At 40.6% G+C, this 27,478-nt stretch overlaps 1 long non-coding RNA gene across 2 annotated transcripts; it reads left to right on the forward strand.

Moving 5' to 3' along the window:
- The first annotated feature begins 628 nt into the window (after window positions 1–628).
- On the forward strand, window positions 629–26,978 carry LOC138440843 (uncharacterized). 2 transcript variants are annotated; one of them, XR_011257151.1, is made up of 3 exons: window positions 629–784; window positions 2,978–3,019; window positions 26,090–26,978. It is a non-coding gene; the product is annotated as an uncharacterized lncRNA (long non-coding RNA). The 2 variants fall into 2 exon arrangements; XR_011257150.1 differs by lacking the exon at window positions 2,978–3,019.
- The last annotated feature ends 500 nt before the right edge of the window (window positions 26,979–27,478 follow it).

Below are 27,478 nucleotides of genomic sequence, written 5' to 3' on the forward strand. Positions count from 1 at the left end.
GCTTGGTAGTAGCTAACATTAGTGAGCACCTCCTACATTCTAGGCACAAAGCAAAGAAAATTATATGTTTTATCCCACAGGCATCCTACAAGACAGATTTTAAAAATCCCCATAGTCTAGACAAGAAAGTGAAGGCACTAAGAGGCTGGCTGCCTGCCCAGGGTCACTCTGTTGGTGAGAGGTAGAACGAGGATTGAAACCCAGGCAGTCTGGCTCCAGAGACCTTGCTGTTAACCATGAGCATAAAAAGATAATGAGTGGGTTGAGCTGCTGTCCATATATGAATGCAGCCTAATTTCCCAAGGGTGTTTCATGCTTGATCTGTTTTCCAGTGATCCAAGTAGCAGGAGAGTCTTTCAGGTTATCACTCCATGTACTGGTATAAATGCAGCCTCACTACTCAGGGCTGCCTTTGTGAGAAAGTGTTGGCAAACTCTGTGGTTAGATGTAGCAATCACTGAAAATGATGCTTGTGGAGAATTTTCAACAAGCTTATTACAAAGTGAGACTATTCAACTGTAGAGAATGAGCTAAATTCTTTTTTAAAAAAGTATGTCAGCTGTGGTTAATATTTATTAATCAGTAAATATTTTTCCCTTTCATTTGGTTCCCACCTAACCTAACCAAGGACTCCTTGAAAGTTGTCACTAAGCATTCTATGTCCCTATAATTTCCATAACCTGGACCAGAAGATAGTACCTACTGATGATCCTCAATAAATACTTACTTGCTGGAGTCCAGCTCCAGCAGCCAGGGAATCAACCTGAAGGGGTGGATGGTGTTGGTGAGTAACGATGCAGCCTGTCAGTTTTCTTGGACTGCATGTTTATTTCAAGCTTTAGATTCTCTTGCATACTTTGACAAAAGCATTAGGTCAGAGGTTTGACATTTTCAGTTTCCCCTCACCCACATTTATTGTCTCCATAAATCATTGCTGTCCTTCAAGCAGAGTTTCTGCTTCAGCGGTTCTCTCAGAATTGTGTTTACTTTAACTCGTGATTACATTGTAACTCAGGCTTATACCTGGGCTGCATACTGCAAACCTCAGTTTATTTCTCATCTTTCTAAATCCTGTTTGCCCCTAGTATCCTGAGCTCACTATCTCTTAAAAAGCCTTCTAGCTATTAATATCTCTAAAATTCCTAATCTCTATAAGCTATAGTAAAATATGCTAACATTACAACATTCCTTAAATCTTTAGCTTCTAACTATTTTTAATTATTCCTGATCCCTAAATTCAGCAAAATCCTTTGCTATAAACATTTCCCTCACAAATAAGTTTCAGATAACATTCCTTCCCATGGCCTCAAGCTGTGGCCTTTGTGCTCATCCTAGAACACTCCTTTGTAAAGATCCTTGAACAAATGTCAATGACTAACTTTATGAATTATTCTCTGAGCACAACTGCAGAAGGCTTTGTGCCTTCTCATGCTCCCCTCAAGAACAATAAGCACCTTAATATTCTTTTCAGTCAACTCAGCCAAGGAAAGGAAAAAACAAGTCAGAATCACAAGACCTAGCTCCTTCATCCCGGGTCCGTGCCTGCAGGACAAGGAGAAGGAGTTGGGGCTGTGCCTCCATTTTGTCAGTAATGCCTAACGTGAATCCCGACACTTACTGATTTGATAAATGAATGAAAAAGGGAGGAAGTGTAACTTTGGACTTGTTAAATCATCATCTTCAACAGACTAGGGTCAGTTTTAGTGCCATTTTTTAACAAGGAACTTAATATTTTTATTTCAGGATGCTTCCTGGTTCAGGTTATAGGTAGTAGAAAGGCAAAGAGGGAATGTAGTCAATTCTCAAGACAACTGCTTGAAGTGATTACTGCTATGTGGAGGTCACAGGTACTCTTGTTCTCTACATTTGAGAAAGTTGGGTTTGATGCTGATGCAAGTTATCATATCTTGTTTACTTTTGCACTCATATAAAGACAGCAACTTCCAGGAGAAGTCTTTCAAGCCTATATATTTGTTTGCTTTCACCATGCAGTGGAAGTCACAGAACAATTCTGTTTATTTAGCCTGGGGTCATATGTACCACTCCCATTGAAGCTGGCTTAAAACTCAGCATTCAAAAACGAAGATCATGACATCTGGTCCCATCTCTTCATGGCAAATATATGGGGAAACAAAGGAAACAGTGACAGACTTTATTTTGGGGGGCTTCAAAATCACTGTGGATGGTGATTGCAGCCATGAAATTAAAAGGTTCCTTGGAAGAAAAACTATGACAAGCCGAGACAGTATGTTAAAAAGTAGAGACAGTACTTTGCCAACAACTGTCTGTAAAGTCAAAGCTATGGTTTTTCCAGTAGTCATTTTTGGATGTGAGAGTTGGACCATAAAGAAAGCTGAGCATGAAAGAATTGATGTTTTGAACTATGGTGTTAGAGAAGACACTTGAGGGTCCCTTGAACTGCAAGGAGATCAAACCAGCCAATCATAAAGGAAATCAGTCATTGGAAGCTAATTGGAAGTCATTGGATGCTGAAGCTAAAGCTGAAGCTCCAGTACTTTGGCCACCTATTATGAAGGACTGACTCATTGGAAAAGACCCTGATGCTGGGAAAGATTGAAGGCAGGGGGAGAAAGGGATGACAGAGGAAGAGAAGGTTGAATGGCATCACTGATTCAATGGGCATAAGTTTGAGCCAGCTCCAGGAGATGCTGAACGTCAGGGAAGCCTGATGTGCTGCAATCCATGGGGTCGCAAATAGTCAGACACAACTGTGTGACTGAACAATGAGAAAGCTATATCACCACTGTCTGCCTGGAATGAAATACAGAAATGATTCTGAGAAAGCGAGTTATCCTTACTCCTGCACGGTGTAATCCTGTACCCTGCACGATGCTGACAGTAAACGCTGTAAAGGTTTCAAAGCTAACTCTTCAATGTCTGCACAGCGCTTATACTTTCCACAGCACAATCACAACTACTCCTCAATTTACCAGGTGTTATTAACCTTGTTTTACAGACAAGAAAACAGAGATAGTGCACTTTTCAAGACACAAATGAAGTAAGTGTCAGAATTAAGACCATCACCTTAAATTTCTAACTCCAACTTTGCTAATATTTGACTCTCATTCATTTTGTATCTATTTGCTATGTGCTGGCATGGTGCCAGCTGCTTTCTCTATATCGTCCTTTCTATACTCTCTGTCCTACAGAGACCCTCTGTATACATACCCTCTGTATACATACCCTCTGGACAATCTCTCCAAACTTATCTCAAGCCACTGCCCCATCTAGTGGCAGCTCCTGGGAGACACCACACCTTTTCCTACTCCAGACACTGCTTGCTACTCCCTTTACCTGGAATGCTCTTCTCTTACTCTTCACAGGATCAGCTCCATTATCATCCTTCAGTTTGACCATGAATGTCCTCCCCAATAAGACCCCATCCTGGGTCACCCTATCCAGCAGGGCCTCCGTGTTAGTCTCTCTCTCAGTGCTGTGCTTATTTCCTTCTTAGTACTCACTATAGTCTGTAGTCATTTTACTTCATTGTTTGCTTATTTTTTATCAGTCTTCCCCTCACAGAATGAAAGGGAAGGACCATGTTTATCTTATTCCCCAAGACATCTAGACAGTAGTCTGCATATAGTAGGTCCTCAGTAAAAATGTGTCCCATGACCTAACAGAAGTGAGATCAAGGTGGTTTCTGTATTGAACAATAATCTGGAATATTCTTTCTAATGAAAAACTTTGATGCTGAAAAAAATCTCTTTCTGACTGCAGTGGAGATGGGGGATGGTGGCAGGTACCAGGTGGAAGTAAGTTGGCTAGTCTGGGGTCTCTGAGCTCACCCAGGGGAGGGTGACTTGGATTTAGAGCAGTGGTTAAGGGCTGGAGGGGGGACTGAGCCCAAAGATGTGTAGGACTGTGGCTGGCTGGGAGGGGCATGAAGTAGGAAGCAGGGGTGCTCCTAGCATCTTCCCAGGCAGCCTCCTCTTTTTCCTGCTGATTTCACTGGTGACATTGTGTTTCTGAGTGGCCAGGTTTTCTGTTGCTATTTCACATCCAGCATACCAGGAGGCTGAACAAGGTGTTGTTCTGGGCCCACCAGTTCCCCTACCTCCACCCACTCTGGTTTGGAGAGTTCCTTGGTTTCCTGAACATCTATGACACTAACTATGCCAAAGTTGTATACACTCAAGGAGGTGAGGGTTCCTGGGAGAAGTTGAAGCTTCGTGAGAGCAAAGGGCTCAGGGTGCCATGTGGGGAGGGATCCTGGGCCTGCACCTTAAGTCTAGGCAGGCGATGTCCCTGTCCTATTTCTTACCTGGCTTCCTCTGGGAATCCCTCGGTCCCTGCCTGACTCAGTCTTCTCTGTCTCTTGAAGATCCTAAAGCCCAGATATACATGACTTCTTCTTCCAGGGGATTGGTGAGTGGGTACCTGCCTTCCTTGCCCTTCCCACTCCCCTTTGGTGCTGTGTGAGAAGGATCTTTGCCTGGCCTGTCTCTCCCTGCTCTGCCCTTCCCACTCAGTCAGTTGTTTGATCCACTGGACTGCCTGGTCCCATGGTCCCTTCTTAAGCTCAGCTGCTCAGCTTCCTATTGGGATGACAGAGAAGGAGGCAAGAGAACTCGTGGCTGGGCAGAGAAGCAGTATTCAGGCACCTTTTCCTGCTGCATTTGTCTTTTTCCCTGTGTGGACATCTATTCTGCTGGTTCTGTTTCTCTGTTAGAACTCAGACTAACTCAGATTTTGCTACCCATAATGGTTGTAGAGGAGCAAAATCTTAGGGATGAGTTTCCTGAATTGGCTTCTGGATGGAACTGGTTCTCTAATAGAAGCAGGTGGAAAGACACTAATGACTAGGTGGTCAATGGTAAAGAGGACACAGGTAGTCTAGGGTATGAGGTAGCAATGTTGTTGTTGTTCAGTTGCTAAATCGAATCTGACTCTTTGCGGCCATGGACTGCAGCACACCAGGCTTCCCTGTCCTCCACTTTCTCCTGGAGTTTGCTCAAATTAATGTCCATTGAATTGGTGATGCTATCCAACCATCTCATCCTCTGCTGCCCCCTTCTCCTCCTACCATCAATATTTCCCAGCATCAGGGTCTTTTCCAATAAGTCTGTTCTTCACATTAGGTAGTGATACTACAGGAGCTTCAGCTTCAGCATCAGTCCTTCCAATGAATATTCAGGCTTGATTTCTTTAAGGATTGACTGGCTTGATCTCCTTGTCATCCAAGGGACTCACACGAGTCTTCTCCAGCACCACAATTTGAAAGCAACAATTCTTTGGTGCTCAGCCTTCTTTAAAGTCCAACTCTCACATTTGCACACGGCTACTGGAAAAACCATAGCTTTGACAATATGCTTATTTGTTGGCAAAATAATGTCTCTGCTTTTTTATCATCACTTTCCTTCGAAGGAGCAAGCATCTTCTAATTTCATGGCTGTGGTCACCATCCACAGTGATTTTGGAGCCCAAGAAAATAAAACTTGTCACTGCTTCCACTTTTTCCACTTCTATTTGCCATGAGGTGTTGGGACCAAATGCCATGATCTTAGTATTTTGAACCCGGAGTTTCAGGCCAGTGTTTTCACTCTTTTCTTTCACTCTTATCAAGAGGCTTTTTAGTTCCTCTTTGCTTTCTGCCATTAGAGTGGTATCATCTGCATATCTGAAGTTGTTATTTCTCCTGGTAATCTTGTTTCCAATTTGTGAGTAATCCAGCCCAACATTTCTCTTGATATACTCTGCATATAAACTCAATAAGCAGAGTGACAATATACAGCTTTGACGTACTCCTTTCCCAACTTGGAACCAGTCCATTGTTCCACGTCCAGTTCTAACTGTTGCTTCTTGACCAGCATACAGGTTTCTCAGGAGGCAGGTAAGGTGGTCTGGTACTCTCATCTCTTGAAGGATTTTCCACAGTTTTTTTGTGATCCATACAATCAAACACTTTAGCCATAGTCAATGAAGCAGAAGTAGATGTTTTTCCGAAATTCCCTTGCTTTCTTTATGACCCAGCAAATGTTGATAATTTGATCTCTGATTCTTCTTCCTTTTCTAAAACCAGCTTGTACATCTGGAAATTCTCAATTCACATACTGCTGAATCCTAGCTTGAAGGATTTTGAGCATAATCTTAAAGTGAGCACGACAGTACATAGTTTGAGAATTCTTTAATATTGCCCTTCTTTGGGATTGGAATGAAAACTGACCTTTTCCAGTCCTGTGGCCACTGCTGAGTTTTCCAAATTTGCTGATATAATGAGTGTAGTCCTTTTTTTAAAAAAAAATTATTAATTTATTTTAATTGGATGCTAATTACTTTACAATATTGTGGTGGGTTTTGCCATACATTGATATGAATCAGCCATGGGAGTACATGTGTTCCCCATCCTGAAATCCCCTCCCACATCCCTCCCCATCCCATTCCTCAGGATCATCCCAGTGCACCAGCCCTGAGCACCCTGTCTCATGCATCGAACTGGACTGGGGATCTATTTCACATATGATAATATACATGTTTCAATGCTATTCTCTCAAGTCATTCCACCCTCTTCTTCTTGCATAGAGTCCAAAAGTCTGTTCTTTACACCTGTGTCTCTTTTGCTGTCTCACATATAGGGTCATTGTTACCATCTTTCTAAATTCCATATATATGCATTAATATACTGTATTGGTGTTTTTCTTTCTGACATACTTCGCTCTGTATAATAGGCTCCAGTTTCATCCACCTCATTAGAAGTGATTCAAATGCATTCTTAGTAATAGTTGAGTAATATTCCATTATGTACATGTACCACAACTTTCTTATCAATTCATCTGCAGATGGACTTAGAGGTTGCTTCCATGTCTTGACTATTGTAAACAGTGCTGCAATGAACATTGGGGTACACATGTCTCTTTCAATTATGGTTTCCTTGGTGTATATGCCAACAGTGGGATTGCTGGGTCATATAGCAGTTCTATTTCCAGTTTTTTAAGGAATCTCCACACTGTTCTCCATAGTGGCTCTACTAGTTTGCATTCTCAACAACAGTGTAAGAAGGTTCTCTTTTCTTTGTGTCCTCTCCAGCATTTATTGTTAGCAGACTTTTTGATAGCAGCCATTCTGACCAGCATGAGATGGTACCTCCTTGTGGTTTTGATTTGCATTTCTCTGATAATGAGTGATGTTCTAGCTCTAGCAGCCAGGGAATCAGCCTGAAGGGATGAGTGGTGTCGGCGGGAAATGATGTAGCCTCTTACTCGAGGTACCGGATTACATGTTTATTTTAAGCATCAGGTCTTTTTTAATATTTTTTCAAAAGTATTAGGTCAGAGGTTTTGCATTTTTAGCTCCCCCTCACCCAGATTTATTATCTCTTTGTTGTCCTTCAAACAGAGTTCCTGTTTCAGTGATTCTCTCAGAAATGTGTTTACTTGTGATTACATTGTAACTCATGTTTACCTCTGGGCTGCATACCACATTTTTCAGTTTATTTTTTATTTTTTAAATCTTGTTTGCCCCTAGTATCTTAAGCTCACTATCTCCTAAAAAGGCTTTTAACTATTTTTAATTATTTTTAAACCCTGAACTCAGCAAACTTCCTTTGCCATAAACATTTTCCTCACAAACAGGTCTCAGATAACAATCTTTTTCATGGTCTCAAGTTGCGGCCTACGTGTTCATCTTGGGACTCTTTTTTGTAAAAATCTTTGAACAAATGTCAATGGTTACTTTATAGATTATTTTCTGGGCACAACTGCAGAAGGCTTTGTGTTTTGTCATGTTTTTTTCAAGAACAATAAGCACCTTAACATTCTTTCTAGCCAACTTAACCGAAGAAAGGAAAGAACAAGTCAGGATCACAAAACTTAACTCTTTTATCCTGGGACCGTGCCTGCGAAATGAGGAGAAGGGGCTGGGGCTGTGTCTTCATTTTGTCAGTAATGTCTAATGTGGCTCCCGACATCTCCCTCTTCTTTATTTTTTAGAGCATAAGTATGAAACTCAGTAGATAAAGCAGAAACACTTTGGTTGAGTATTCTGAAAAGGCACGGGGCTATTACACAAATCAGAACCAACAGGCATAAGCACATGGCTGCATTAATCATTATCGTAAAAAAGGATCTATGAGAAAGATACCCCTCTAGATTTTTTAGAAAGGGAATTAGAAGCCATTGAGAGGAAAAGTCAGACTCTGCCTGTTTCATACTTTAAATATCTTGATGTAACTTAGAAATATCAATACTAAAATCTGAATGATTTTAGATGCCTAAAATATGATTTTTAATGTGTTTTTAAGAATGTACAGAATTATTTACTTGTAGGGGGGTAACGCACATCTATTTAAATTCAGCATGGCACCTTAAAGACAACTTAATTTTTAAATTTGTAATTTTTTGCCATATAAGCAAGACTATTTTTTCTAAAGCATTGACCTTATTTTTTATTTTTTATCCATAATTTTTTGTGTAGTAAGAGCTACGGAAACATTTTTGGACAGCTGATCAACAAACGAGGCAGTATGTACTTTTTTTGACAGGGCAACAGCAAAAACCATAACTGAAACAATTATGGCAATCAAAGCAGTTATTTCCACAATTAGAGCTGTAATGATCTCTTAGGTTGAGAAATTAAGCCATTAAGTTCATACGAAAATTTTAATGCATAATTATCAAACCACTGTCCCTCTAATTTTACAGGAACCATCAAATATGGTGGTTGTTTTACAACCATCACAGTCTTATAATTACTATAATCATTTCTATTAACACAATTTGATATAAAACAATTTACAGATTTGACATTATAAAGAGTTTTTCTTTTAAAAACTCCCAAATCACTCTGATTTTTGGCCAACAAAAAGGCATATGGAGAATGTATGCAGGCCTGTACTATATATCTTTGTTCATTTAAAGGTCTATGTAAAATCACAGGTGTCATAGCAGCCAATGTTTTCCATAATTTAGGTTGTATGGGACCTGTTTCATTGAAACTCACTAAAGGAGGAACCCATCCATTAACATGTCACCTAGTAATTGCTAAAGGATAAGTGATGAATGAATCATTTCATATGGATCTATAAGGTTTTTTAAAAATCAAGTTTAATTGTTGATCTGAAAGATAGGGACGCCCCCATTTGATCAGAGAATGTCTGGTGGCAATAATGGGAATAAATAACTTTAGGGTATACATGTATTTTTTTTTAAATGAGGAAAGCCAGAAATTTTATGTTCTTTTAGGCCTGTAGTCTTTGTTTATCAGAATCTGGAGGAGGGAGTGTACAGCTCGGAAAGTCTTTTAAATGAGGGGCTGTCTGTTTTATGGCATCGTATGTTTTTGTGTGTCCCCGGCATCAGCAGCTGTAAGGACCAAAAGTCTCTTGCCATTGTCTCTCGGAGAATCAGTAAGCATGCCTTTTAAGGAAGTGCTAACATATCCATTCAAAACCGGAGCTGATCCTTGTAAGGAGGAAGGTATGGCAAAGCAAATAGGTGGATAAATGGACACGCCTGAAAAATTGAAGGGAGTGCTCACCACTGTTTTAGCATTATTAGAATAGGTGGAAGCCCAGTCCAAAAGATGAGTATCATTAACAAAAACACAAATGGGCTCATTTATCCAATCAACAGGCTCGAAAGAAGGTGGATTAGGCAAATAGGCCCAATGAACTCTTTCTGCGCTGGAGGGCCGCAGCTGACAAGCCAACACAGCAAGCATAGCCACAAACATTACCATAGAGGTGGCCTCAGGTGTCTCCCTTTGTATTAATTCTTCAGCCTGTTGAGCGAGATGTTTTAGCTGGCCCCAAGTTGGCACCATCTTGGAGGTAGTTGTTTGTGTACGATTACGGTGATAAGATGGAGCAGAATACAGTTGGACTTGATCAACATGTCTCTCCTGAAGCGCCAGGTGTCTGAAGCGATGTATTAGTGGTGAAGCCTCAGGTGAAGGGTCACTTGCCCTTCGGCTTTTTTTTTTGGCTCTCTCAGGTCTGGACTTGACGAGCTTTTGATCTCCCCATCTTTTTTTGGTCTCGGACTGTAGGACTCCAGGGATCTCAGTGACCTCAGAGGTCTTTGTGATCTTGGAGACCTCATGGGACTGGACATGTCAAATCAGTCTGTCAGGAATCCAGACAGGAGAAGTGGAATTTTGTGGAAACACACAAGCATACCCTTTCTTGCAAATTAACAGCACATCTGGCCTTTTCCACTTTTTGGTAAGGAGGTCTTTTTACTTGACCAGGGGCCGAGTCATAGCCCCTTCAGGAATCTAGTGTCTCATCATTGTAGTCTGTCCCTGTGTGTCCACGTTTAAATGATTAATTACAAATAAAGCATGGTGTGGAACATGATGTGGAGAGGAATACTTAAATTTTCCCTGCCTTAATTTAGTTATCTGATTTTTTAAAGTCTGGTGTGTCCTGTTTACTATGGCTTGGCCTTGGGGATTATAAGGTATTCTTGTCGAATGTACTATGGAAAATTGTTGACAAAATCTCTTTAAAGCAGCAGAAGTAAGAATTGGGGCATTATTTGTTTTTATCTGTTTATGGGAGTCTTATTTGGGAAAAGCATTGAAACAAGTGTTGAATTACATCTTTTGTTGTTTTATGTGATCTAGCAGAGGCTATAATAACATGAGAAAAGGTATCTATGGTAACATGTACAAAGGACAGTTCTTTAAAGACCAGGGTATGAGTTACGTCTATTTGTCAGAGAGCATTAGGCCTAAGGCCTCGGGGATTTACTCCTAATGGTAGAAATGGATTAGATGTTGGACAATTTGGACATAGCTTAACTATTTGTCTAGCTGTCTTCTTCAGTTTAGTTCAGTTCAGTTGCTCAGTTATGTCCGACTCTTTGCGACCCCATGAATCACAGCATGCCAGGCCTCCCTGTCCATCACCATCTCCCGGAGTTCACTCAGACTCACGTCCATCGAGTCAGTGATGCCATCCAGCCATCTCATCCTCGGTCATCCCCTTCTCCTCCTGCCCCCAATCCCTCCCAGCATCAGAGTCTTTTCCAATGAGTCAACTCTTCTCATGAGGTGGCCAAAGTACTGGAGCTTCAGCTTTAGCATCATTCCATCCAAAGAAATCCCAGGGTTGATCTCCTTCAGAATGGACTGGTTGGATCTCCTTGCAGTCCAAGGGATTTGCAAGAGTCTTCTCCAACACCACAGTTCAAATGCATCAATTCTTCGGTGCTCAGCCTTCTTCACAGTCCAACTCTCACATCCATACATGACCACAGGAAAAACCATAGCCTTGACTAGACAGACCTTAGTCGGCAAAGTAATGTCTCTGCTTTAGAATATACTATCTAGGTTGGTCATAACTTTTCTTCCAAGGAGTAAGCTTCTTTTAATTTCATGGCTGCAGTCAGCATCTGCAGTGATTTTGGAGCCCCCAAAAATAAAGTCTCACACTGTTTCTATTGTTTCCCCACCTACTTCCCATGAAATGATGGGACCAGATGCCATAATCTTCGTTTTCTGAATGTTCTTAGGGATATGAAATTTATACCTTAAACCAGCTGTATTTTGATGGTGAATTTTGTGAGAATTTTTGGCCTTGTCAATCTTTTAATGTAAGTTTAAAGCAATTACTTTAGTTAATGTATTTGTCAAAGCATTTTTTTAATGTAAAGGGCCAGGCAAGCTGGAATGGGCTCTAATATGTCCCACAAAATATTTTTTATCTCTATGTTTAATCTCTTTTTGTAAATTAAATAAGGAGAAGATGGTAGTCTTATTTTTTGGAATATTAGCAGTCTCAATATGAGGAAACAACCCTACAATATATCGGGAGTCAGTCAAAAGATTGAAGATCAATCAGTCAGTCAGTCCAGTCACTCAGTCGTGTCCGATTCTTTGTGACCCCATGAATCGCAGCACACCAGGCCTCCCTGTCCATCACCATCTCCCGGAGTTCACTCAGACTTGCGTCCATTGAGTCAGTGATGCCATCCAGCCATCTCATCCTCTGTTGTCCCCTTCTCCTCCTGCCCCCAATCCCTCCCAGCATCAGAGTCTTTTCTAATGAGTCAACTCTTCTCATGAGGTGGCCAAAGTACTGGAGTTTCAGCTTTAGCATCATTCTGTCCAAAGAAATCCCGGGGTTGATCTCCTTCAGAATGGACTGGTTGGATCTCTTTGCAGTCCAAGGGATTTGCAAGAGTCTTCTCCAACACCACAGTTCAAAAGCATCAATTCTTCATCATTCAGCTTTCTTCACAGTCCAACTCTCACATCCATACATAACCACTGGAAAAACCATAGCCTTGACTAGACGGACCTTTGTTGGCAAAGTAATAACTCTGCTTTTCAATATGCTATCTAAGTTGAAGTTATGGTCTCTCAAATGTTGAAAAGCCCTTGTTCTTAACTCAGCTCTTTGGGCAGATGTTATCTGAACATGGGATTTTTTTATTAATAATTGTGACTGCTTTACCACTAGAGGAACCATCTGTGAAAACTAAAATTGCCCCTTCCAAAGGTTGAATAAAAAAAAAATTTTTTTTAATCACAGAATGTGTTTTTTAAAAAAGTAGAAAGGGAGCTTGAGGGTAAGTGAAACAAAATTTGACCCCTGAAATCTATAAGGGCAACTTATAGTCAATCACCACTATTTTGTAAAAGAAATTGTAGTTGATCATTATTAAATGGAATCAGTATATTGGTTACTTTTTTTTTAAGTTTCACTTTTTTTTTTACCTTTTATAATTAATTGTGTCACCAAGCTAGGATAAAACTATTTTTGGGGGGGGTCACTGGTATATGGAGCCATTTTAATGGTCCTTTTTGTCACAAGAATCTTGCAGGTGTATGTTCTGTGGTGAGAATAATTAAATTTCATCTTTTGGTAATATTAATCTTAATTAACTGATCATTTAAAGTCTCATCTACTTTAACAAGAGACGACTCTGCCTCACTAGTCAATTTTTTTTTTAGAACTGGGATCAGGATTACCCTTTAAGCAATCAAACAAAGGCTTTAAATCTGTAGTAGTCAGTCTTAAATGTGGGCATATCTAATTAATATCTCCTAATAATTTTTGGAAATCATTTAAAGTTAGTAAATTATCTCTCCACAGCTGTAAAGGGGCATGACTCACAGTATGGGTGTTTAACACCCTCCCTAAATAAGAAAAAGGAGGATTTATTTGTATCTTATCTGGAGCTATTTTTAAACCCCAGTTTTTTAAGGCCTCAATAAATTTAGATAAGATTTGTTGTCATAATTTCTTTTAATTTCAATTTCAATTTCAAATGAAATTAAAAGATGCTTGCTCCTTGGAAGAAAAGTTATGACCAATCTAGATAGTATATTCAAAAGCAGAGACATTACTTTGCCGACTAAGGTCTGTCTAGTCAAGGCTATGGTTTTTCCAGTAGTCATGTATGGATGTGAGAGTTGGACTGTGAAGAAGGCTGAGCGCCGAAGAATTGATGCTTTTGAACTGTGGTGTTGGAAAAGACTCTTGCGAGTCCCTTGGACTGCAAGGAGATCCAATCAGTCCATTCTGAAGGAGATCAGCCCTGGGATTTCTTTGGAAGGAATGATGCTAAAGCTGAAACTCCAGTACTTTGGCCACCTCATGAGAAGAGTTGACTCATTGGAAAAGACTCTGATGCTGGGAGGGATTGGGGGCAGGAGGAGAAGGGGACAACAAAGGATGAGATGGCTGGATGGCATCACTAACTTGATGGACGCAAGTCTGAGTGAACTCCGGGAGATGGTGATGGACAGAGAGGCCTGGCATGCTGCGATTCATGGGGTCACAAAGAGTTGGACATGACTGAGCGACTGAACTGAACTGAACTGAACTGTTGTAATAAGGCTCTATCTTTATGGGCAGCCAAAATATCATCTATATAATGTATCAAATATTGATCTTTATACTTTTTTTAACATTTTGTACAGCTTGATCTTTTAACACAAGGTAGGGCTATCTTTTTATTTTTTGAGGTAAAACCTTCTATTGAAACTTTTATAAGGCTGTTTAAAATTAGCTGAAGGGAGACAGAAAGCAAACCTCTTACAATTTTGAACAGCCAGGGGGATGGTAAAGAAACAATCTTGTAGATCTATAGCTCTCACATTATATTGAAAGGGCACAGTTATTGGGGAAGGGAGACCCATAATCATGACAAGCTTGTTTAAGCTCTTTTAGTATATCAGAGAAGGCAATGGCACCCCACTCCAGTACTCTTGCCTGGAAAATCCCATGGATGGAGGAGCCTGGTGGGCTGCAGTCCATAGGGTATCTGAGGGTCAGGCAAGACTGAGCGACTTCACTTTCACTTTAAACTTTCCTGCTTTGGAGAAGGAAATGGCAACCCACTCCAGTGTTCTTGCCTGGAGAATCCTGGGACGGGGGAGTCTGGTGGGCTGCCCTCTATGGGGTCGCACAGAGTCAGATACGACTGAAATGACTTAGCAGCAGCAGTAGCTTATATGGGACCAGTTCCTATTTTTCCTCTTTTTTGTCTTTCCTTTCTGCTTTGGTAAAAACTACTGGAAAGGCCATAGAGAATTTCAAGCTTCCCTGTTGTTTTGCTTTTATTTTAGCCTGGGTGAGGCCCCCCTGAAGGGGCTTTTTCTAAGGAGCACGCTCTGTATATTGTGTATATGTCTGTTTCAAGAAGTTTTTTTTTGTTTTAGAAAACCCTTTATCTTTTTCAGCCTCAAGCAGTCTGTTTCAAGAGCTCCTTTGTTTCAGAAAACTCTTTTTCTTTTTCAGCCTCAGACAATGTTTTGGGAGGCTTTGGGGGCAAAGTGGGGAACTCTTGGGCCCTGTGAGGTGCAAACGGAGGCAATGGCCATTGCCTTAAATCAGAAAGTGATGGATAAATTTTTAAAGGTTTGTGTAGAGGTGGCACCCCACTCCAGTACTCTTGCCTGGAAAATCACATGGACGGAGAAGCCTGGTAGGCTGCAGTCCATGGGGTTTCTAAGAGTTGGGCACGGCTGAGCGAATTCACTTTCACTTTTCACTTTCATGCATTGGAGAAGGAAATGGCAACCCGCCCCCCCCACCCCCCCGCAGTGTTCTTACCTGGAGAATCCCAGGGATGGGGGAGCCTGGTGGGCTGCTGTCTATGGGGTCGCACAGAGTCGGAAACAACTGAAGCGACTAAGCAGTAGAGGAGGAGGGACCTCGCTAGGGTGCCCAGCCGCAGTGTCTTGTAAGTCCTCTAATTCTTCAGGAGGTTGAGCACAGTCTCCCTCCTTTTCTTTCATCAATGGAAGAAAACATGATCTGTGTAGAAAGTGGAGGCCCACCATCTACTGCTGTAGCCTCTCCCATAGGCTGTCTAACAGCCTCATGCCGAGAGTCCAGGATGTCCCTAATCATATTTTACAGAGTAAAAGCATCTACAGGAACGTTTTCTGGCCCATGTAAAGTATAAAACAAATGTTACTGATCTCCAACCTTAGTCCTGGTTTTTAGATTTACAGTGTCCTCCTCAGGAAACCATGGGCATTGTTCTTGGACAAAAATTAGAAATTTAGACAGTCTTCCTTTGTTTATCTTAACACCTCTATGGGCTAACATGTGAAGTAATATTTCAATAAACATTTGTCTATTCTTGGATCCAGAGAGACCCATTTTCCTAGAGAATATTCTTATTTCTTTTGTACCTTCCTCACCCTGCCTAAACTGCAGAGGGGTGCCGGCAACCCACAGGTACAATCCTAACCGCTCCACATTGCAGTCACGAAGTTACTTACCTTTTAGATGTCCCTGTTTGGGTGCCACTTGTCGGAATCTAGCTCTAGCAGCCAAGGAATCAGCCTGAAGGGATGAGTGGTGTCGGCGGGAAATGATGTAGCCTCTTACTCAAGGTACCGGACTACATGTTTATTTTAAGCATCAGGTCTTTTTTAAATACTTTTTCAAAAGCATTAGGTCAAAGGTTTTACATTTTTAGCTCCCCCTCACCCAGATTTATTATCTCTTTGTTGTCCTTCAAACAGAGTTCCTGTTTCAGTGATTCTCTCAAAATCGTGTTTACTTGATTACATTGTAACTCATGTTTACCTCTGTGCTGCATACCACATTTTTCAGTTTATTTTTTATCTTTTTAAATCTTGTTTGCCCCTAGTATCTTAAGCTCACTATCTCCTAAAAAGGCTTTTAACTATTTTTAATTATTTTTAAACCCTAAACTCAGCAAACTTCCTTTGCCATAAACATTTTCCTCACAAACAGGTCTCAGATAACAATCTTTCCAAGGGCCTCAAGCTGTGGCCTACGTGTTCATCTTGGGACATTTTTTGTAAAAATCTTTGAACAAATGTCAATGGTTACTTTATAGATTATTTTCTGGACACAACTGCAGAAGGCTTTGTGTTTTGTCATGTTTTTTTCAAGAACAATAAGCACCTTAACATTCTTTCCAGCCAACTCAATCGAAGAAAGGAAAGAACAAGTCAGGATCACAAAACTTAACTCTTTTATCCAAGGACTGTGCCTCAAAATGAGGAGAGGGGGCTGGGGCTGTGCCTCCATTTTGTCAGTAGTGTCTAACGTGGCTCCCAACAATGCTGAGCATCTTTTCATGTGTTTGTTAACTATCTGTATGTCTTCTTTGGAGAAATGTCTGTTTAGATCTTTGGCCCATTTTTTGATTGGGTCGTTTATTTTTCTGGAATTGAGCTGCAGGTGCTGCTTGTATATTTCTGAGATTAATTCTTTGTCAGTTGCTTCATTTGCTATTATTTCCCCCCATTCTGAAGGCTGCCTTTTCACCTTGCTTATAGTTTCCTTTGCTGTGCAAAAGCTTTTCAGTGTGATTAGGTCCCATTTGTTTTGCTTTTATTTTCATGACTCTAGGAGATAGGTCATAGAGGATCCTGCTGTGATTTATGTCGGAGAGTGTGTTGCCTATGTTCTCCTCTAAGAATTTTATAGTTACTGGTCTTACATTTAGATCTTAATCCATTTTGAGTTTATTTTTGTGTATGGTGTTAGGAAATGTTCTAGTTTCATTCTTTTACAAGTGGTTGACCAGTTTTCGCAGCACCACTTGTTAAAGAGATTGTCTTTTCTCCATTATATATTCTTGCCTCCTTTGTCAAAGATAAGGTGTCCATAGGTGCGTGGGTTTATCTGTGGGCTTTCTATTTTGTTCCATTGATCTATATTTCTGTCTTTGTGCCAGTACTATCTTGATGACTGTGGCTTTGTAGTAGAGCCTGAAATCAGGCAGGTTGATTCTTCTAGTTCCATTCTTCTTTCTCAAGGTTGCTTTGGCTATTCGAGATATTTTTGTATTTCCATACAAATTGTTCTAGTTCTCTGAAAAATACCATTGGTAGCTTTATAGGGATTGCATTGATCTATAGATTGCCAGTACTTTGGCCACTTCATGTGAAGAGTTGACTCATTGGAAAGACTCTGATGCTGGGAGGGATTGGGGGCAGGAGGAGAAGGGGACAACAGAGGATGAGATGGCTGGATGGCATCACTGACTCGATGGACGTGAGTCTGAGTGAACTCCAGGATTTGGTGATGAACAGGGAGGCCTGGCATGCTGCGATTCATGGGGTCACAAAGAGTTGGATGCGACTGAGCTACTGGACTGAACTGAACTGAACTGATAGATTGCTTTGGGTAGTAGACTCATTTTCACTATGTTGATTCTTCCAATCCATGAACATGATATATATCTCCATCTATTTGTGTCATCTTTCATTTCTTTCATCAGTGTTTTATAGTTTTTTATATATAGGTCTTTTGTTTCTTTAGGTAGATTTATTCCTAAGTATTTTATTTTTTTTCATTACAATGGTGAATGGAATTGTTTCCTTAATTTTTCTGTTTTCTCATTGTTAGTGTGTAGGAATGCAAGGGATTTCTGTGTGTTAACTTTATATCCTGCAACTTTACTATATTCATTGATTAGCTCTAGTTATTTTCTGGTGAAGTCTTTAGGGTTTTCTATGTGAGGATCATGTCATCTGCAAACAGTGAGGGTTTTACTTCTTCTTTTCCAATCTAGATTCCTTTTATTTCTATTTCTTCTCTGATTGCTGTGGCTAAAACTTCCAAAACTATGTTGAATGATAGTGGTGAGAGTGGGCACCCTTGTCTTGTTCCTTACTTTATGGGAAATGCTTTAAATTTTTCTCCACTGAGGATAATGTTTGTTGTGGGTTTATCATGTATGGCTTTTATTATGTTGAGGTGACTGAGCAACTTCATTTTAGCGTTTTACTTTCATGCATTGGAGAAGGAAATGGCAACCCACTCCAGTATTCTTGCCTGGAGAATCCCAGGGACGGTGGACCCTGGTGGGCTGCCGTCTATGGGGTCACACAGAGTTGGACACGACTGAAGCGACTTAGCAGCAGCATTTTCCTTCTATTCCTGCTTTCTGGAGGGTTTTTATCATAAATGGATGTTGAATTTTGTCAAAGGCTTTCTCTGCATCTATTGAGATAATCATATGGCTTTTATCTTTCTGTTTGTTAATGTGGTGTATCATATTGATTGATTTGCTAATGTTGAAGAATACTTGCATCACTGGGATAAAGCCCACTTGGTCATGATGTATGATCTTTTTAATATGTTGTTGGATTCTGTTTGCTAGGATTTTGTTAAGGATTTTTGCATCTCTGTTCATCAGTGATATTGGCCTGTAGTTTTCTTTTTTTGTGGCATTTTTGTCTGCCTTTGGTGTTAGGGTGATGGTGGCCTCATAGAATGAGTTTGGCAGTTTACCTTCCTCTGTAATTTTCTGGAAGAGTTTGAGTAGGATAGGTGTTAGCTCTTCTCTAAATTTTTGGTAGAATTCAACAGTGAACCCGTCTGGTCCTGGGCTTTTGTTTGTTGAAAGATTTCTGATGACAGTTTCTATTTCCATGCTTGTGATGGGTCTGTTAAGATTTTCTATTTGTTCCTGGTTCAGTTTTGGAAAGTTATACTTTTCTAAGAATTTGTCCATTTCTTCCAAGTTGACCATTTTATTGGCATATAATTGCTGATAGTAGTCTCTTATGATCCTTTGTATTTCTGCGTTGTCCATTGTGATTTCTCCATTTTAATTTCTAATTTTGCTGATTTGATTCTTCTCCCTTTGTATCTTCTCACAGAACCAGCTTTTAGCTTTGTTGACTTTTGCTATGGTCTCCTTTGTTTCTTTTTTATTTATTTCTGCCCTAATTTTTATTATTTCTTTCCTTCTACTAACCCTTATGTTCTTCATTTCTTCTTTTTCTATTGCTTTAGGTGTAAAGTTAGGATATTTATTTGATTTTTCTCTTCTTTCTTGAGGTAAGTTTGTATTGCTATGAACCTTCCCCTTAGCACTGCTTTTACTGAATCCCATAGTTTTGGGGTTGTTGTGTTTTCATTTTCATTCATTTCTATGCATATTTTTATTTCTTTTTTATTTCTTCTGTGATTTGTTGGTTATTCAGAAGCATGTTGTTTAGCCTACATATGTCTGTATTTTAAATAGTTTTTTTTTTCTCCCATAGTTGACATCTAATCTTACCGCATTGTGATCAGAAAAGATGCTTGGAATGATTTCAGTTTTTTTGAATTTACCAAGGCTAGATTTATGTCCCAGGATGTGATCTATCCTGGAGAAGTTTCCATGTGCACTTGAGAAAAAGGTGAAATTCATTGTTTTGGGGTGAAATGTCCTGTAGATATCAATTAGGTCTCACTGGTCCATTGTATCATTTAAAGTTTGTGTTTCTTTGCTAATTTTCTGTTTAGTTGATCTATCCATAGGTGTGAGTTGGGTATGAAAGTCTCCCACTATTATTGTGTTACTGTTAATTTCCCCATTCATACTTGCTATCATTTGCTTTATATATTGCGGTGCTCCTAAGTTGGGTGCATATTTAATTGTTATATCTTCTTCTTGGATTGATCCTTTGATCATTATGTAGTGTCCTTCTTTGTCTCTTTTCATGGCATTTATTTCAAAGTTTATTTTATCTGATATGAGTATTGCTATTCCTGCTTTCTTTTGATCTCCATTTGCATGAAATATATTTTTTCAGCCCTTCACTTTCGGTCTGTATGTGTCCCTTATTTTGAGGTGGGTCTCTTGTAGACAGCATATATAGGGGTTTTGTTTTTGTGTCCATTCAGCCAGTCTTTGTCTTTGGGTTTGGGCATTCAACCCATTTACATTTAGGGTAATTATTGATAAGTATGATCCCATTTCCATTTACTTTGTTCTTTTGGATTCGAGTTTATAAACCTTTTCTTTGTTTCCTGTCTAGAGAAGATCCTTTAGCATTTGTTGAAGAGCTCGTTTGGTGGTGCTGAATTTTCTCAGCTTTTGCTTATCCGTAAAGCTTTTGATTTCTCCTTCATATTTGAATGAGATCCTTGCTGGGTACAGTAATCTGGGTTGTAGGATTTTCTCTTTCATCACTTTAAGAATGTCCTGCCATTTCATTCTGGCCTGAAGAGTTTTTATTGAAAGATCAGCTGTTATCCTTGTGGGAATCCCCTTGTGGGTTAATTGTTGTTTTTCCCTTGCTGCTTTTAATATTTGTTCTTTGTGTTTGATCTTCATTAATTTGATTAATATGTGCCTTGGGGTGTTTTGCCTTGGGTTCATCCTGTTTGGGACTCTCTGGGTTTCTTGCACTTGGGTGGCTATTTCTTTCCCCATTTAGTTGAAGTTTTCAACTATTATCTCCTCAAGTATTTTCTCATGGTCTTTCTTTTTGCCTTCTTTTGGAACTCCTATTATTCAAATGTTGGGGTGTTTGACATTGTCCCAGAGGTCTCTGAGGTTGTCCTCATTTCTTTTAATTCTTTTTTCTTTTTTCCTCTCTGCTTCATTTATTTCCACCATTCTATCTTCCACTTCACTTATCCTATCTTCTGCCTCAGTTATTCTACTGTTGGTTCCCTCCAGAGTGTTTTTTTTTAATCTCAGTTATTGCATTATTCATAATTGGTTGATTCTTTTTTATTTCTTCTAGGTCCTAGTTAAACATTTCTTGCATCTTCTCAATCCTTGTCTCCAGGCTATTTATCTGTAACTCCATTTTACTTTCAAGATTTTGGATCATTTTTACTATCATTATTCTGAATTCTTTTTCAGGTAGACTCCCTATCTCCTCCTCTTTTGTTTGGTTTCATGGGCATTTATCATGTTCCTTTATGTACTGTACATTTCTCTGCCTTTTCATCTTGTTTAGATTGCTGTGTTTGGGATGGCCTTTCGGTATGCTGGAAGTTTGTGGCTCCTCTTTATTGTGGAAGTTCCTCCCTGTGGGTGGGGTTGGACGAGTGGCTTGTCAAGGTTTCCTGGTTAGGGAAGATTGTGCTGGTGGGTGGAGCTGTATCTCCTCTCTCTAGAGCGCAATGAAGTTTCCAGGAGTGAGTTTTGAGGTGTCTATGGGTTTGGTGTGACTTTTGGCCGCCTGTATTTTAATGCTCAGGGTTATGTTTCTGCATTGTTGGAGAATAAGCTTAGTATGTCTTGCTCTGAAACTTGTTGGCTCTTGGGTGGAGTTTGGTTTTAGTGTAGGTATGGAGGCTTTGGGATGAGTTCTTGTCGATTAATGTTCCCTGGAGACAGGAGTTTTCTGGTGTTCCCAAATCTTGGAGTTAAGCCTCCTGCCTCTGGCTTTCAGTCTTAATCTTACAGTAGCCTCAAGACTTCTCCATCTATACAGCACTGATGATAAAACATCTAGGTTAATGGTGAAAAGATTCTCCACAGTGAGGGACACCCAGAGAGGTTCACTGAGTTACATGGACAAGAGAAGAAGGAGGAGGGAGATAGAGGTGACCAGGAGGAGAAGAAGGGTAATCAAAAGGAGAGAGAAAGATCTAGCCAGTAATCAGTTCCCTAAGTGTTCTCCACAGCCTGGAACACCCAAAGAGACTCCCAGAGTTCGGTAGAGAAGAGAAGGGGGAGGAGGGAGATAGAGGTGACCTGGGGGAGAAAAAAGAGAGTCTAAAGGGGGAGAGAGCAATCAAGCCAGTAGTCACACTCCTGAGTAAAAATGGATCCTGAAGATTGGATGCTTAAAGGTACAAAATTGATGACAAATACCAACAAGCAAAGATTAAAAATCTAGAATAGAGGTTCAGTTCAGTTCAATTCAGTCACTCAGTCGTGTCCGACTCCCCGTGACCCCATGAATCGCAGCACGCCAGGCCTCCCTGTCCATCACCATTTCCCGGAGTTCACTCAGACTCACGTCCATCGAGTCAGTGATGCCATCCAGCCATCTCATCCTCTGTCGTCCCGTTCTCCTCCTGCCCCCAATCCCTCCCAGCAGCAGAGTCTTTTCCAGTGAGTCAACTCTTTGCATGAGGTGGCCAAAGTACTGGAGTTTCAGCTTTAGCATCATTCCTTCCAAAGAAATCCCAGGGCTGATCTCCTTCAGAATGGACTGGTTGGATCTCCTTACAGCCCAAGGGACTCTCAAGAGTCTTCTCCAACACCACAGTTCAAAAGCATCAATTCTTCGGTGCTCAGCCTTCTTCACAGTCCAACTCTCACATCCATACATGACCACAGGAAAAACCATAGCCTTGACTAGATGGACCTGAGTCGGCAAAGTAGTGTCTCTGCTTTTGAATATGCTACCTAGGTTGGTCATAACTTTTCTTCCAAGGAGTAAGCGTCCTTTAATTTCATGGCTGCAGTCACCATCTGCAGTGATTTTGGAGCCCCCAAAAATAAAGTCTGACACTGTTTCCACCGTTTCCCCATCTATTTCCCATGAAGGGATGGAACCAGATCCCATGATCTTTGTTTTCTGAATGTTGAGCTTTAAGCCAACTTTTTCACTCTCCTCTTTCACTTTCATCAAGAGGCTTTTTAGCTCCTCTTCACTTTCTGCCATAAGGGTGGTGTTATCTGCATATCTGAGGTTACTGATATTTCTTCTGGCAATCTTGATTCCAGCTTGTGTTTCTTCCAGTCCAGCATTTCTCATGATGTACTCTGCATATAAGTTAAATAAGTAGGGTGACAATATACAGCCTTGACGTACTCCTTTTCCTATTTGGAACCAGTCTGTTGTTCCATGTCCAGTTCTAACTGTTGCTTCCTGACCTGCATACAGATTTCTCAAGAGGCAGGTTAGGTGGTCTGGTATTCCCATCTCTTTCAGAATTTTCCACAGTTTATTGTGATCCACACACTCAAAGGCTTTGGCATAGTCAATAAAGCAGAAATAGATGTTTTTCTGGAACTCTCTTGCTTTTTCCATGATCCAGCGGATGTTGGCAGTTTGATCTCTGGTTTCTCTGCCTTTTCTAAAACCAGCTTGAACATCAGGAAGTTCACGGTTCACGTATTGCTGAAGCCTGGCTTGGAGAATTTTGAGCATTACTTTACTAGCGTGTGAGATGAGTGCAATTGTGTGGTAGTTTGAGCATTCTTTGACATTACCTTTCTTTGGGATTGGAATGAAAACTGACCTTTTCTAGTCCTGTGGCCACTGCTGAGTTTTCCAAATTTGCTGGCATATTGAGTGTAGCACTTTCACAGCATCATCTTTCAGGGTTTGAAATAGCTCAATTGGAATTCCATCACCTCCACTAGCTTTTTTTGTAATGAGGCTTTCTAAGGCCCTCTTGAAATTAGACTCTCAAAAATACAATATTAAAGAAACAAAACGAAAGCACAAAAAAATTATGAATTTATATATATGAAATTTGCTTTAAAAATATGGTCTTTTTTGGACGGTAACAGTAGGTTACAAAAATGAAAATCAAAAGAGTAATAAAGAGCTTAAAAATTAAAAGTTTTTTAAATGATAATAGTAAAATATATCTAGATATTTCTCTGGAGTTGTTGAGGGCAGTGTTGGGTCAGTTCAGTTTCAGACAGTTCCTTGTTCCAGCTTATACTTCTTTTCAAGGTATATAGACCCCTTCCAATTTAGTCAGTGCTAACTACAGGGTTTTAATCTGTTGCACCTGTCACTTCCAAATTGGTTCCCTCTTCTTGTTTATTTTGGCTTCCTCTGTTTGCAAGTCTCTTCAGTGTCTAATTTCCACCCTGACACACAGGGGTGAAGGCAGTCACTTATTTAGGCTAACTTGTTTAGTTGTGCTGTGGGGAGGGAGGAACACTGCAAACAAATATCACTGGCATGTGTGGGGAGTGCTCACAATGTCTGGGCCACACTGAGTTTGCCCCAACTCATGACGTGTATGCTTTCCTGGCCTACACTGCTCAGGCTCCAAGTTACTTTGCAGGGGACTTGTATAAAGCGGGCCCCTGGTTGTGTGCATTTCCCAGGTCTAAGCCACTCAGGTTCAGATTCTCGGGTACTCCACAAAAGCACTGACTTTGTTGGGCCTGCGTTTTTTGCCCTTCCAAAGTCTGAGCAGCTCAGGGGACCAGATGCTTGATGAGCACACTCTCCCAGCTGGGCGGTACATCTTATCACCTCCTCGGTCCCAGTCACTCAGTTTCCTGGGTGTGCAGCAGGAGTGCCATCTCAAATGTGCCATGTGTCTCCTCTGGGGAGCTGATCTCTGACTGCGACCCTTCTGGCAGATGTCAACTGTCCAGGATCCCAGGAAGACTTGGTTAGTAAGTGGGAGCCTGCTCACAGTTTGGTAGAGGATGCCATCTCTGGGGCAGAGATTGCCCCTCACCTTCAGGCTCTGGCTGTTGCCCGCCTGCCTCTCTGCCTCCCGCAGGTGGAGGGGCTGGTTCACAGCCAGCTAGCTCTCCTCTGGTATTCACTCAGTCCTTTGTTCTGTGAGCAGGCCCAGCAGTGCCTTAGGTTAGAGCTTTTCACCGGAAAGCTCTCTCTCTTTTCTATTTTTTCTCTCTCTGGCTATCTCACAGTTCGGGTTTCTATCTCATGTTAGCTCCCACCTGCACCTCCCTGTTCATCCCCATCTCGCTGCTGGCAGCCGCGAGTGTCTGGGCTACTTCTCTGCTGGGAGTTGCAGTTAGGCACATAATTTGTGGGTTCCCTCCCCCAGTTCTGTTGCCCTCTGAGATTCCAAAACTCCCCACAGACCCATCGGCGAGAGGGTTTCCTGATGTTTGGAAACTTCTCCTCCTTCACGACTCCCTCCCCGGGACAGGTCTCCATCTATAACACTTTTGTCTCTCTTTTTATCTTTTATATTTTGTCCTACCTCCTATCGAAGAGAATGGGTTGCCTTTCTGGGTGCCTGGTGTCCTCCACCAGCATTCAGAATTTGTTTTGTGGAATTTGCTCAGTGTTCAAATGATCTTTTGATGAATTTTTTGGGGTGAAAGTGGTCTCCCTGGCCTATTCCTCTGCCATCTTAGGGCCGCCCCCGTGAAAAACTTGAGTGCCATCCTTTAAGAGCATCATCTTTGAGGATTTTAAATAAAGATCCACAAAACATCATCATTGGATGCTACCCACCAAATTTTTATAAAAAGCAAGATTCTGATGACCATATATTTGATATCTTAGAACTTTTTAGTCAAATTAAAGACTTTAGTAAGATCGGCTGGTTGTTCCTAGCTGTACTGGAGAAAGTACTGAAGCAAATGGATGAGGTTGGGGATTCAAATTCCCAGGCCAAACTGTACATAAATGACCAGAAAGATTCTCAGCCTGACCTGAAAGTAACCTTTGTTTCCTGTAACCACGGGGTCTCAACCAGCACTGAGATTTGTGAAAGCTAAATCCAGAGTCTCATCCTGTTAGTGTCTGAATTAAATACAAATTTATTTCCCAATCTTCTGCCAAAGTGCGAGCATTTATTGTGAAGTAATGGGAGCCTGAAATTGGAATGGGGACATATGGGAAGGTCCCAGTGAAGTTGGAAACTTTAATGTTTAGCTAACATTTAGCTAAGTTTAGCTGTGATTAAGTTTAGCTACACGTAAATTTAGCTGCCCCTAAGTTTAGCTGCATCTTCTTCACCATTTATGCATTCCAGAACCAAAAAAATAACTTTAGGATGGGTTTGGGTATACAGCACCAGCTAGGTGGCAATAGCTTGCATATATCTGAGGTAAGGTTCTCCAGGATATTGTATACGCTATAAATTAATGGCCAGTATGTGGTGCTATTTGTTATTTTTTTATTGATTTTTAGTTGATTTGCAATATTGTGTTAGTTTCAAGTGTACAGCAAAGTGATTCAGATATATGTGTGTATATATATTCCTTTTCAGATTCTTCTCCATTATTGATTATCAGAAGATATTGAATAAACGTCCTTGTGCTATACAGTAAATTACTGAACTGTGGTGTTGGAGAAGACTCTTGAGAGTCCCTTGGACTGCAAGGAGATCCAACCAGTCCATTCTAAAGGAAATCAGTCCTGGGTGTTCATTGGAAGCACTGATGCTGAAGCTGAAACTCCAATACTTTGGCCACCTCATGCGAAGAGTTGACTCATTGGAAAAGACTCTGATGCTGGGAGGGACTGGGGGCAGGAGGAGAAGGGGGCGACAGAGGATGAGATGGCTGGATGGCATTACCAACACGATGGACATGAGTTTGAGTGAACTCCAGGAGTTGGTGTTGGACAGGGTGGCCTGGTGTGCTATAATTCATGAGGTTGCAAAGAGCTGGACACGACTGAGTGACTGAACTGAACTATCTACTTTATATATAGTGGTGTGTATCTATTAATCCCATATTCCTAGTTTATTCCTTTCTCCCTTTCTCCTTGGTAACCATATGTTTATTTCTATGTCTGTGAGTCCATTTCTGTTTTGTAAACAAGTTCATTTGTATTAGGTTTTTTTGATTCCACATATAAGTTATATCATATAATATTTACTTTCTCTGTCTGACTTCCTTCACTTAGTATGGTTATCTATAGGTCTATCCATGTTACTACAAATGGTGTTCTTTCATACTTTTCATGTCTGAGTAATATTTCAATGTATATACAGAACATCTTTATCCATTCATCTGTAATGGAACATAGGCTTCTTCCACGTCTTAGCAACTGTGAGTAGTGCTGCTATGAACATAATTCTGTTTCTTCTACTGCCAAGATTCACATGTCCAGGAATTAAGGGATGGAAATAGAAGTGGTGCCTTTCATTATTATTATAGTGTGAAGTGATTGTATTAGCAAGATGTTTGCTTTTTGTCCCTGCAACCTAATTTTCCATTAGCCTAGATGTCTTAGTTCTAAAGGGAGAGAGGCTTCTACTCAGAAACACAACAATGGTAACACTGAACTGAAATTAAGACTGTCATCTGGCCACTTTAGTCTCCTTGTGCCTTTGTATCAAAGGCAGTTTCTATACTGGATTGATACTGAATACCAAAGTGAAATTGGTAGGTTCCTTGCTAATGAAGGTAAAGAGGAGTATGTCCAGAATAGAGGTGATACTTTGGGTGACCCTTTGAAACTACTGGGTTGCCCAAAAAGTTCATTAGGGTTTTTCCATTCCATTTTATGGAAAAATCTGAATGAACTTATTGGCCAACCCAATATCATGCCTGCTCATTAATGTAAATAGAAAAATGCCATAGTGCAATTCAGGCAGGCTAGTTATGGCTCAGCTCTTTAAAGAATAAAGCTTTAAGTCATCTCACCAGGT

The sequence above is a fragment of the Ovis canadensis genome, chromosome 1 (genome assembly GCF_042477335.2).
Source record: "Ovis canadensis isolate MfBH-ARS-UI-01 breed Bighorn chromosome 1, ARS-UI_OviCan_v2, whole genome shotgun sequence".
NCBI lineage: Eukaryota > Metazoa > Chordata > Mammalia > Artiodactyla > Bovidae > Ovis > Ovis canadensis.